The following is a 14,096-nucleotide window of genomic DNA, read 5'->3' on the forward strand; positions in this document are numbered from 1 at the left end:
TTGCAAAAACAGAATAAAATGGGTTTAGTTGTGATATTTGTATACTTTTATATAGAAATAAATGGTATATAATTACATTTTTAGAAGATTTTTAGTGTTTCCTTTTTGGACATTATTTAATCCCTCGCCATAGCAAAACCGTTTGAGATATTTATTATCCATTCACAATTTAGCATATTTAATGTAGTTTCATCATGTTGAAAAAGTTTGGTACGAATAAAATAAATAGTTTAAGAGGAGTGGCTAAAAATTCAGAGGCTGATTTTGCAAAAAAATCCACATTCAGACCAAAATATCTGACTTCCTGATGGCCAGAGCTATTGAATGTAAATTAGAAAGTTGTCCGGCTTGATGAGAACAATATACAAACTATTTTTTCTTTACTGTAGTTAAAACTAACCCCCCCACTTTTGTCAAAAGCATGTTGAAAGTGACACACTTCCTGCTGCCAGTTGGTGGCGCTATAACTTTGACTCACAATAGCTACATCCATCTGATCGGCCTCTTATCACGAACACACTGCTGAAGTTTCATCAAGATCAGTTAATGTATGCAGAAGTTATTCCACTTCCGTGTTTCTCTTTTCTCGCCATAAATTCGATTCCTCGCCACAGCCAAACCGTTCGAGATATCAAAAATCCGTCCGCAATTTAGCATCCTCAATGTCTTGACTACATCCACACCGAGTTTGAAGGGGGCACGGTGAATTTTCTAGGAGGAGTATTTCACATTCCACAGCAAGCGTTTTCCAAACAACCCATAATAGCCGACTTCCTGTTGGGCTGGCGTAAAACTTGACCGGGGTAAAGTTGTTCGGCCCGATGAGATCTATATGTGTACCGAGTTTCATATTAATTCATGCGAGCGTGTTTGATATATGGATCAAGTTTTAGAACCCCGTTCAAGGGGGCGCTGTTGAGCCCCCCAGCCACGCCCGGGTCCCAGCTTCAGCCCGGCCCTGATGGCCGTGGGTTCTGACCTGTGTGCAAAGTTTCAAGAGTTTTTGAGCACGTTAAGGACCCCAAAAGCCCCTGAAACCTTGATTAACAATATAAAAGCAATAGTCAAATCCCCCCCTCCCCTCACACACACACAGACACAGAGAGGGAGAGAAAATTCTTCAGAAAATCCACATTCAAACCAAAATATCTCTCTTCCTGTTGGTCAGAGATGGTTCATGTAAATTAGAAAGTTGTCCGTCTTGATGAGAACAATACACATACCAAGTTTTGTTGCTGTTGATAAAACTAACACCCCCACTTATGACTAAAGGTGGCGCTACTGAGCCCCTCACCACGCCCGTTTCTGAAACTTTGCACATGTCTACTGGATAATAAATGTGATGTGTCTGTCGAGTTTCATGCAATTTCAAGTATGTTAAGAGTCTCAAAAGCATAAAAAAAGAATATTAAAGTTTGATGCGTTGCCACGGCAACAGTATCTAAGATATCAATAATCCTTTCACAGGTTTACATCTGCCGTGTGTCTACATTGTACACATAAAGTTTGAAGCAAATCTGGTAAAAATAAGACAGTGATTTCAAAGCATTTTAATAGTGATGTACTTCCTGCTGCCTGTTGGTGGCGCTATAACTTTGACTCACAATAGTCACATCTGTGCGATCGGCCTCTTACAACGAACACACTGCTGAAGTTTCATCAAGATCAGTTAATGTATGCAGAAGTTATAACACACTTCCTGTTTCATTTTTTCGCCATAAATTCGTTTCCTCGCCACGGCCAAACCGTTCGAGATATCAAAAATCCGTCCGCAATTTAGCATCCTCAATGTCTTGACTTCATGCACACCGAGTTTGGAGGCGAATCGATGAATTCCCTAGGAGGAGTACATTAAATTCCACAGCATGCGTTTCCAAACAACCCTAAATAGCCGACTTCCTGTTGGGCTGGCGTAAAACTTAGAGCACGAAAGTTGTTCGGCCCGATGAGTTCTATATGTGTACCGAGTTTCATATTATTACATGCAAGCGTGTCTGATTTATGGACAAGTGTTCGGATCCCGTTCCAGGGGGCGCTGTCGAGCCCCCCTGCCACGCCCGGGTACCAGCTTCAGTCCGGCCCTGATGGCCGCGGGTTCTGACCTGTGTGCAAAATTTCAAGAGTTTTCGAGCATGTTAAGGGCCCCAAAAGTGGCCGAAAGGTTGACAAAATAATAATAATAATAATAATAATAATAAATATAGCTGCGAGCAGCGATTACGGGCCCAAGCCGGTGGCACCGCAACCCTGGTGCCTTTAGTTACCTAAAGGCACCGGGGTGGCGGTGCCACCGGCTTTGGCCCTTCATCGCTGCTCGCAGCTATATTTATATATATATATATATATATATATATATATATATATATATATATATATATATATATATATATATATATATATATATATATATATATATATATATATATATATATATATAAAGACAGAAACCTTATTACCTTATTCTGATTTTATGATACACTCAAAATATTCCACAACAAATCTTTTAAATTTAATGTAAAAATAAAAACGAAAGTAAGCACTGTTGGGCTCACGTAACCCTCTCATTAGAATCAAAATGTTTCAGCATTTGCGATGTATTTGGATGCTAAACTATTCTTTATTATAGGCTTTGTTCTTCACTCGTGTTCCAATATCGACGGAAAAAATCATCCTCTTCACACGCGCAAAAATGTGCTTGAAACATCACAGTGGAGCGGTGCTTACTGTGAATGTACGAATTGTACTACTGATTATTTAGAGCAGTGTAATTTTTATATGTTAGGTTAACTATTTTATTATTATATTTTATTAAGGCTATAATGAACAGGCTGCGATGTCAAGATTGCAATGCTGGAATGTGTGTTTGTGTGTGTGTGTGTGTGTGTGTGTGTGTGTGTGTGTGTATGTGTGTTCATGTTTTTCTATCCCGGTGGGGACTTCAACCTGAATGCACACAGACTCATGGGGACTTGTGTCACAGTGGGGACCTAAATAGAGGTCCCCATGGGTAAACAAGCTTATAAATCATACAGAATGAATTTTTTTGGAAATGTAAAAATGCAGAAAGTTTTCTGGGATAGGTAGGTTTAGGGGTAGGGTTAGTGTGAGGAGATAGAATATACAGTTTGTACAGTATAAAAACCATTAAGTCTATGGAGAGTCCCCACAAAGATTGTAAACCGTGTGTGTGTGTGTGTGGCGTGGGCGCGATTGAAGAGTGGACACATAAAAACATACTCCGTCATTATACAGGACGACATTCAAACTGCAAAGTGTTAACTTATATGTGTGTACAGTCGCAATAAAACACAACATTGTGCTTTTGTAAAATAATTTCAAGCAATCCACCCCCCGAAAGGCACTAATTGTAAAATTAAACTAAAATACTCATGGCTGCACGGGCATTCATAACGGTGCGCATCCACGGCGAGGAACGAGCAGAACAGAGTGAACGTTTTTCAGTTAATTCCTACTTCCATAGGAATTCATTTGAAACGCTCGCTCAACCACTATCAATGTCAGTGCGGACGAGCATATTTTACTTTCGTTTTTAAGTTGGCGATTCAAAAGCCCCCAGCGGTGTCACACATAGATTAACCAGTGGTAAAATATTCTCACCGTCACAAACCTAGTATATTTTTATGTAGATACAATAGGCCTACCTGATTTTGAACACAAGAGGGCAGTATAGCCCTATGTATGACTTGACTTTTATGGGACTAAATAGTACAATTACTATTTTTAAACTTATAAATTATTATTAAATTGAAAAAAATAAAAAATAAAATGGGTTTATTGTGATATTTGTATACTTTTATATAGAAATAAATGGTTTTTAATTACATTTTTAGAAGATGAGGCTTTTAGTTTCCTTTTTGTACATTACTTTAGTCCCTCACTATAGCAAAACCGTTTGAGATATTTATTATCCATTCACAATTTAGCATATTTAATGTATTTTCATCATGTTGAAAAAGTTTGGTGGGAATAAAATAAATAGTTTAAGAGGAGTGGCTAAAAATTCAGAGGCTGATTTTGCAAAAAAATCCACATTCAGACCAAAATATCTGACTTCCTGATGGCTGGAGCTAATGAATGTAAATTAGAAAGTTGTCCGGCTTGATGAGAACAATATACGTACTATTTTTTTTTACTGTAGTTAAAAATAACCCCCCCACTTTTGTCAAAAGCATGTTGAAAGTGACACACTTCCTGCTGCCAGTTGGTGGCGCTATAACTTTGACTCACAATAGTTACATCCATCTGATCGGCCTCTTACCACGAACACACTGCTGAAGTTTCATCAAGATCAGTCAGTGTATGCAGAATTTTTTCCACTTCGTGTTTCTCTTTTCTCGCCATAAATTCGATTCCTCGCCACGGCCAAACCGTTCGAGATATCAAAAATCCGTCCGCAATTTAGCATCCTCAAAGTCTTGACTACATGTACACCGAGTTTGGAGGGGACACAGTGAATTTTCTAGGAGGAGTATTTCACATTCCACAGCAAGCGTTTTCCAAACAACCCATAATAGCCGACTTCCTGTTGGGCGGAGCTAATAACTTAGAGTGCGGAAGTTGTTCGGCCCGATGAGATCTATATGTGTACCGAGTTTCATATTAATTCATGCAAGCATGTTTGATATATGGACCAACTTTTCAGACCGTGTCCAAGGGGGCGCTGTTGAGCCCCCCTGCCACGCCCGTGTACCAGCTTCAGCCCGGCCCTGAGGACCGTGGGTTCTGACCTGTGTGAAAAGTTTCAAGAGTTTTAAAGCAAGTTAAGGGCCCCAAAAGCCCCTGAAACCTTGAAAAACAAAGATTAAATGGAATATAACCCCCCCCCCCACACACACACACACACACACACAGACACACAGAGAGAGAGAGAAAATTCTCCAGAAAATCCACATTCAAACCAAAATATCTGACTTCCTGGTGGTCTGAGGTTATGACTGTAAATTAGAAAGTTGTCCGGCTTGATGAGAACAATACACCTACCAAGTTTTGTGATTCTAGGAAAAACTAAGCCCCCATTTTTGACTCAAGGTGGCGCTAATGAGCCATTTCACCACGGCCGTTTCTGAAACTTTGCACATGTCTACTGGATAATAAATGTGATGTGTCTGTCGAGTTTCATGCATTTTCAAGCATGTGAAGAGTCTCAAAAGCATCCGAAAAGAATATTAAAGTTTAATGTGTTGCCACGGCAACAGTATCTAAGATATCAATAATCCTTTCACAGGTCTACATCTTCCGTGTGTTTACATTATACACATAAAGTTTTAAGCAAATCGGGTAAAAATAAGAGGGTGATTTCAAAGCATTTTGAAAGTGACACACTTCCTGTTGCCAGTTGGTGGCGCTATAACTTTGACTCACAAATGTCACATCCATGTGATCGGCCTCTTACAACTAACACACTGCTGAAGTTTCATCAAGATCAGTTAATGTATGCAGAAGTTATAACACACTTCCTGTTTGAATTATTCGCCATAAATTCGTTTCCTTGCCACGGCCAAACCGTTCGAGATATCAAAAATCCGTCCGCAATTTAGCATCCTCAATGTCTTGACTTCATGCCGACCGAGTTTGGAGGCGAATGGATGAATTTCCTAGGAGGAGTACATCAAATTCCACAGCATGCGTTTCCAAACAACCCATAATAGCTGACTTCCTGTTGGTCTGGCGTAAAACTTAGAGCACGAAAGTTGTTCGGCCCGATGAGGTCTATATGTGTACCGAGTTTCATATTATTACATGCAAGCGTGTCTGATTTATGGACAAGTGTTCGGATCCCGTTCCAGGGGGCGCTGTCGAGGCCCCCTGCCACGCCCGGGTACCAGCTTCAGCCCGGCCCTGATGGCCGCGGGTTCTGACCTGTGTGCAAAATTTCAAGAGTTTTCGAGCATGTTAAGGGCCCCAAAAGTGCCCGAAAGGTTGACAAAATAATAATAATAATAATAATAATAATAAATATAGCTGCGAGCAGCGATTGCGGGCCCAAGCCGGTGGCACCGCCACCCTGGTGCCTTTAGTTACACTAAAGGCACCGGGGTGGCGGTGTCACCGGCTTGGGCCCTCCATCGCTGCTCGCAGCTATATTTATATATATGTATATATATATATATATATATATATATATATATATATATATATATATATATATATATATAAATAAATGTAATATATATATATATATATATATATATATATATATATATATATATCGGACAAGTAATATTCTCTGTCTTGTCACTTTAAAAAATATAGATATATATATAAAATTCAGAGGCCGATTTTGCAAATAAATCCACATTCAAACCAAAATATCTGACTTCCTGTTGGTCAGAGCTAATGACTGTAAATTAGAAACTTGTCCGGCTCGATGAGACCAATATATGTACTGATTTTTGTAACTGTGGGTAAAAGTAACCCCCCCATTTTGTCAAAAGCATTTTGAAAGTGACACAGTTCCTGTTGCCAGTTGGTGGCGCTATAACTTTGACTCACAATAGTTGTATCCATCTGACCGGCCTCTTACCACGAACACACTGCTGAAGTTTCATCAAGATCAGTTAATGTGTGCAGAAGTTATAACACTTCGTGTCTCTCTTTTCTCGCCATAAATTAATTTCCTTGCCACGGCCAAACCGTTCGAGATATCAAAAATCCGTCCGCAATTTAGCATCCTCAATGTCTTGACTTCATGCACACCGAGTTTGGTGGGGATCGGATGAATTTTCTAGGAGGAGTATTTCACATTCCACAGCAAGCGTTTTCCAAACAACCCATAATAGCCGACTTCCTGTTGGGCTGGTGTGAAACTTGACAGAGGGAAAGTTGTTCGGCCCGATGAGATCTATATGTGTACCGAGTTTCATATTAATTCATGCAAGCGTGTTTGATATATGGACCAAGTTTTCAGACCCCATTCAAGGGGGCGCTGTTGAGCCCCCCTGCCACGCCCGTTTCTGAAACTTTTCACATGTCTACTGGCTAATAAATGTGATGTATCTGTCGAGTTTCATCCAATTTCAAGCATGCTAAGAGTCTCAAACGCATCCGAAAAAATATTAAAGTTTGATGCGTTGCCACGGCAACAGTATCTAAGATATCAATAATCCTTTCACAGGTCTACATCTGCCGTGTGTCTACATTATACACATAAAGTTTGAAGCAAATCGGGTAAACATAAGAGGGTGACATCAAAGAATTTTGAAAGTGACACACTTCCTGCTGCCAGTTGGTGGCGCTATAACTTTGACTCACAATAGTCACATCGATGTGATCGTCCTCTGAAAACGAACACACTGCTGAAGTTTTATCAAGATCAGTTAATGTATGCAGAAGTTATAACACATTTCCTGTTTCTCTTTTCTCGCCATAAATTCGTTTCCTCCCCACGGCCAAACCGTTCGAGATGTCAAAAATCCATCCGCAATTTAGCATCCTCAATGTCTTGTCTTCATGCACACCGAGTTTGGTGGGGATCGGATGAATTCTGTAGGAGGAGTACATTAAATTCCACAGCATGCGTTTTTCAAACAACCCTGAATAGCCGACTTCCTGTTGGGCTGGCGTATAACTTAAGAGTGCGAAAGTTGGTCGGCCCGATGAGATCTATATGTGTGCTGAGTTTCAAATTAATTTATACAAGCTAGTTTGATCTATGGACCAAGTTTTCGGACCCCATTCAAGGGGGCGCTGTTGAGCCCCCCTGCCACGCCCGGATACCAGCTTCAGCCCAGCCCTGATGGCCGCAGGTTCTGACCTATGTGTAAAGTTTCAAGAGTTTTCGAGCATGTTAAGGGCCCCAAAAGCCCCTGAAACCTTGAAAAACAATTCTAAAAGCAAACCTCTCCTAACAGACAAATCCCCCACACCCCACACACACACACAGAGGCAGAGAGAGAGAGAGAGAATTCTCCAAAAAATCACATTCAAACCAAAATATCTGACTTCCTGTTGGTCAGGGCTAATAAGTGTAAATTAGAAAGTTGTCCGGCTCGAGGAGAACAATATACATACCGATTTTTGTGACTTTACGTAAAACTAAGCCCCCATTTTTGACTAAAGGTGGCGCTACTGAGCCCCTCACCATGCCCGTTTCTGAAACTTTGCACATGTCTACTAGGTAATAAATGTAATGTGTCTGTCGAGTTTCATGCAATTTCAAGCATGCTAAGAGTCTCAAAAGCATCAAAAAAGAATATTAATGTTTGATGCGTGGCCATGGCAACAGTATTAAAGATATCAAAAATCCTTTCACAGGTCTACATCTGCCGTGTGTCTACATTATACACATAAAATTTGAAGCAAATCGGGTAAAAATAAGAGGGTGATTTCAAAGCATTTTTAAAGTGACACACTTCCTGCTGCCAGTTGGTGGCTCTATAATTTTGACTCACAATAGTCACATCCATGTGATCGGCCTTTTACCACGAACACACTGCTGAAGTTTCATCAAGATCAGTTAATGTATGCAGAAGTTATAACACACTTCCTGTTTTCATTATTCGCCATAAATTTGTTTCCTCGCCATGGCCAAACCGTTCGAGATATCAAAAATCCGTCCGCAATTTAGCATCCTCAATGTCTTGACTTCATGCTGACCGAGTTTGGAGGAGATTGGATGAATTCTCTAGGAGGAGTACATCAAATTCCACAGCATGCGTTTCCAAACAACCCATAATAGCCGACTTCCTGTTGGGCTGGCATAAAACTTAGAGCACGAAAGTTGTTCGGCCCGATGAGATCTATATGTGTACCGAGTTTCATATTATTACATGCAAGTGTGTTTGATTTATGGACAAGTGTTCGGATCCCGTTCCAGGGGGCGCTGTCGAGCCCCCCTGCCATGCCCGGGTACCAGCTTCAGCCCGGCCCTGATGGCCGCGGGTTCTGACCTGTGTGCAAAGTTTCAAGAGTTTTCGAGCATGTTACGGGCCCCAAAAGTGCCTGAGAAGTAGAAAAAAAATAATAATAATAATAAAAATAATCCTAACGAAAACAATAGGGCCTTCGCCCTTTCAGGGCTTGGGCCCTAATAATAATAATAAATATAGCTGCGAGCAGCGATTACGGGCCCAAGCCGGTGGCACCGCAACCCCGGTGCCTTTAGTTACCTAAAGGCACCGGGGTGGCGGTACCGCCGGCTTGGGCCCTCCATCGCTGCTCGCAGCTATATTTATATATATATATATATATATATATATATATATATATACATACATACATACATACATACACACACATACATATATATGTGTATATATATATATATATATATATATATATATATATTATTGTTCAAAAGTTTGGGGTCAGTAAGATTTTTAATGTTTTTAGGAGAAGTCTCTTCTGCTCACCAAGGCTGCATTTATTGATTAAAAATACAAACAAAAACAGTAATATTGTGAAATATTATTCCAATTTAAAACAGCTGTTTTCAATTTTTAAATATTTTACATAGTAATTCATTTCTGTGATCAAAGTTGAGTTTTCAGCATCATTACTCCAGTCTTCAGTGTCACATGATCCTTCAGAAATCATACTAATATGATGATTGATGCTCAATAAATATTCATTATTATTTTCAATGTTGAAAACAGTTGTGTACAGATTTTTTTTTTCAAAATGCTTTGATGAATGTTAAGTTCAAAAGAACAGCATATATTTCAAATATAATATATTTTTAACATTATAAATGTCTTTACTGTAACTGTTGATCAGTTTAACTCATCCTTCATAAATAAAAGTACTGATTTATTTTATTTATTTCCCCCAAAAATAAAATTGTAATTATTACTAACCCAAAACTTTTGAGCGGTAGTGTTTAACGTTACAAAAGCTTTAGATTTCAGATAAATGCTGTTCTTTTGAACTTTCTATTCATCAAAGACTGTACACAACTGTTTTCGACATTTAAAATAATAATGAATGTTTCTTGAGTATCAATCATCATATTAGAATAATTTCTGAAGGATCATGTGACAGTGACGACTGGAGTAATGATGCTGAAAACTCAGCTTTGATCACAGAAATAAATAACAGTTTAAAATATATTAAAATAGAAAGCAGCCGTTTTAAATTGGAATAATATTTTACAATATTACTGTTTTTGTTTGTATTTTTAATCAAATAAATGCAGCCTTGGTGAGCAGAAGAAACTTCTCTGTTATGTGCGCGCCACAGACTGCACGCACGTCCGCTTAGAGTTCCGCCTTTTGCCTTCCGTCAATATTACGTTATTAGAAAAATATTTTTTTAGAGAATCGATTTTTTGACATTTGTGAATCGATTCAGAATCGTCCACGTCCGCATCGCGATGCATCTAAGAATCAATTTTTTCTCCCACCCCTAGATTTCATACAACAGGTTAATAAACAGTTACAATTAAGTCACTTACATTTTAGATTCAATGTTGACTGTTTTTGTTCTGTTTCAGCAGCGAAAATAGTTAAACAAAGATCACGGCAGAACCATCACGTGTTTTCTCATAACTGAACGATTCAGCATTTTTAACGAATCGGTTGACTCAAAGATTGAATGATCAATCCATAAACATCTGTCTTAATCATGATCGACTCATTCGAACGAATCGTTTGAACGAATGAATCAATGACTCGCTTATTAAGATGGATGCCTGGCGACACCTAATGGCGGTTTAGTGTTGTTTAAAAGCATCATTCTTTCCCACATGTGTGTGATTTGCAACATTATCATTATTTTTCTTTCACTATTATATTAGCGATTTAAAAGCACCCACTCGTGTCACACGTCGATTAACCGGTGGGAAAATATCCTCAGACACATACCTAATAAATGTATATTTAAATACAATATTGGCCTACCTGGTAAAAAGTTTTATATACTATTTTGATGTCCTTTTGGACACAAGAGGGCAGTATAGCCCTATGTTTGCTTTTTTGTTGAACCAAATAGCACTAAATAGCCTGTTTTAACTTTTTCATTCTTCTTGAATTGCAAAAACAGAATAAAATGGGTTTAGTTGTGATATTTGTATTCTTTTATATAGAAATAAATGGTATATAATTACATTTTTAGAAGATTTTTAGTGTTTCCTTTTTGGACATTACTTTAATCCCTCGCCATAGCAAAACCATTTGAGATATTTATTATCCATTCACAATTTAGCATATTTAATGTAGTTTCATCATGTTGAAAAAGTTTGGTACGAATAAAATAAATAGTTTAAGAGGAGTGGCTAAAAATTCAGAGGCTGATTTTGCAAAAAAATTCACATTCAGACCAAAATATCTGACTTCCTGATGGCCAGAGCTATTGAATGTAAATTAGAAAGTTGTCCGGCTTGATGAGAACAATATACAAACTGTTTTTTCTTTACTGTAGTTAAAACTAACCCCCCCACTTTTGTCAAAAGCATGTTGAAAGTGACACACTTCCTGCTGCCAGTTGGTGGCGCTATAACTTTGACTCACAATAGCTACATCCATCTGATCGGCCTCTTACCACGAACACACTGCTGAAGTTTCATCAAGATCAGTTAATGTATGCAGAAGTTATTCCACTTCCGTGTTTCTCTTTTCTCGCCATAAATTCGATTCCTCGCCACAGCCAAACCGTTCGAGATATCAAAAATCCGTCCGCAATTTAGCATCCTCAAAGTCTTGACTACATGCACACCGAGTTTGAAGGGGACACGGTGAATTTTCTAGGAGGAGTATTTCACATTCCACAGCAAGCGTTTTCCAAACAACCCATAATAGCCGACTTCCTGTTGGGCTGGCGTAAAACTTGACCGGGGTAAAGTTGTTCGGCCCGATGAGATCTATATGTGTACCGAGTTTCATATTAATTCATGCGAGCGTGTTTGATATATGGATCAAGTTTTAGAACCCCGTTCAAGGGGGCGCTGTTGAGCCCCCCAGCCACGCCCGGGTACCAGCTTCAGCCCGGCCCTGATGGCCGTGGGTTCTGACCTGTGTGCAAAGTTTCAAGAGTTTTTGAGCACGTTAAGGACCCCAAAAGCCCCTGAAACCTTGATTAACAATATAAAAGCAATAGTCAAATCCCCCCCTCCCCTCACACACACACAGACACAGAGAGAGGGAGAGAAAATTCTTCAGAAAATCCACATTCAAACCAAAATATCTCTCTTCCTGTTGGTCGGAGATGGTTCATGTAAATTAGAAAGTTGTCCGTCTTGATGAGAACAATACACATACCAAGTTTTGTGATTCTAGGAAAAACTAAGCCCCCATTTTTGACTAAAGGTGGCGCTACTGAGCCATTCCACCACGCCCGTTTCTGAAACTTTGCACATGTCTACGGGCTAATAAATGTGATGTGTCTGTTGAGTTTCATGCAATTTCAAGTATGTTAAGAGTCTCAAAAGCATCAAAAAATAATATTAAAGTTTGATGCGTTGCCACGGCAACAGTATCTAAGATATCAATAATCCTTTCACAGGTTTACATCTGCCGTGTGTCTACATTGTACGCATAAAGTTTGAAGCAAATCGGGTAAAAATAAGACAGTGATTTCAAAGCATTTTGAAAGTGATGTACTTCCTGCTGCCTGTTGGTGGCGCTATAACTTTGACTCACAATAGTCACATCCATGTGATCGGCCTCTTACAACGAACACACTGCTGAAGTTTCATCAAGATCAGTTAATGTATGCAGAAGTTATAACACACTTCCTGTTTCATTTTTTCGCCATAAATTTGTTTCCTCGCCACGGCCAAACCGTTCGAGATATCAAAAATCCGTCCGCAATTTAGCATCCTCAATGTCTTGACTTCATGCACACCGAGTTTGGAGGCGAATCGATGAATTCCCTAGGAGGAGTACATTAAATTCCACAGCATGCGTTTCCAAACAACGCTAAATAGCCAACTTCCTGTTTGGCTGGCGTAAAACTTAGAGCACGAAAGTTGTTCGGCCCAATGAGATCTATATGTGTACCGAGTTTCATATTATTACATGCAAGCGTGTTTGATTTATGGACACGTGTTTGGATCCCGTTCCAGGGGGCGCTGTCGAGCCCCCCTGCCACGCCCGGGTACCAGCTTCAGTCCGGCCCTGATGGCCGCGGGTTCTGACGTGTGTGCAAAATTTCAAGAGTTTTCGAGCATGTTAAGGGCCCCAAAAGTGCCCGAAAGGTTGACAAAATAATAATAATAATAATAATAATAATAATAAATATAGCTGCGAGCAGCGATTACGGGCCCAAGCCGGTGGCACCGCAACCCCGGTGCCTTTAGTTACCTAAAGGCACCGGGGTGGCGGTACCGCCGGCTTTGGCCCTCCATCGCTGCTCGCAGCTATATTTATATATATATATATATATATATATATATATATATATATATATATATATATACACACACATACATATATATATATATATATATATATATATATATATATATATATATATATTATTGTTCAAAAGTTTGGGGTCAGTAAGATTTTTAATGTTTTTAGGAGAAGTCTCTTCTGCTCACCAAGGCTGCATTTATTGATTAAAAATACAAACAAAAACAGTAATATTGTGAAATATTATTCCAATTTAAAACAGCTGTTTTCAATTTTTAAATATTTTACATAGTAATTCATTTCTGTGATCAAAGTTGAGTTTTCAGCATCATTACTCCACTCTTCAGTGTCACATGATCCTTCAGAAATCATACTAATATGATGATTGATGCTCAATAAATATTCATTATTATTTTCAATGTTGAAAACAGTTGTGTACAGATTTTTTTTTTTTTCAAAATGCTTTGATGAATGTAAAGTTCAAAAGAACAGCATATATTTCAAATATATATATTTTTAACATTATAAATGTCTTTACTGTAACTGTTGATCAGTTTAACTCATCCTTCATAAATAAAAGTACTGATTTATTTTATTTATTTCCCCAAAAAATAAAATTTTAATTATTACTAACCCAAAACCTTTGAGCGGTAGTGTTTAACGTTACAAAAGCTTTAGATTTCAGATAAATGCTGTTCTTTTGAACTTTCTATTCATCAAAGACTGTACACAACTGTTTTCGACATTTAAAATAATAATGAATGTTTCTTGAGTATCAATCATCATATT

The 14,096-nt window shown here is 38.7% G+C and overlaps 1 pseudogene across 1 annotated transcript in view; it reads right to left on the reverse strand.

Annotated features, from left to right (window-relative positions):
* LOC311093029 (ubiquitin-conjugating enzyme E2 E2-like) overlaps positions 1-14,096 on the reverse strand; it is a 199,171-nt pseudogene that overhangs the window by 163,615 nt on the left and 21,460 nt on the right. The gene's annotated exons all lie outside the window — the stretch shown is intronic.

Source organism: Abramis brama (genome assembly GCF_963993115.1).
Source record: "Abramis brama genome assembly, chromosome: 12".
NCBI classification, from domain to species: Eukaryota; Metazoa; Chordata; class Actinopteri; order Cypriniformes; family Leuciscidae; genus Abramis; species Abramis brama.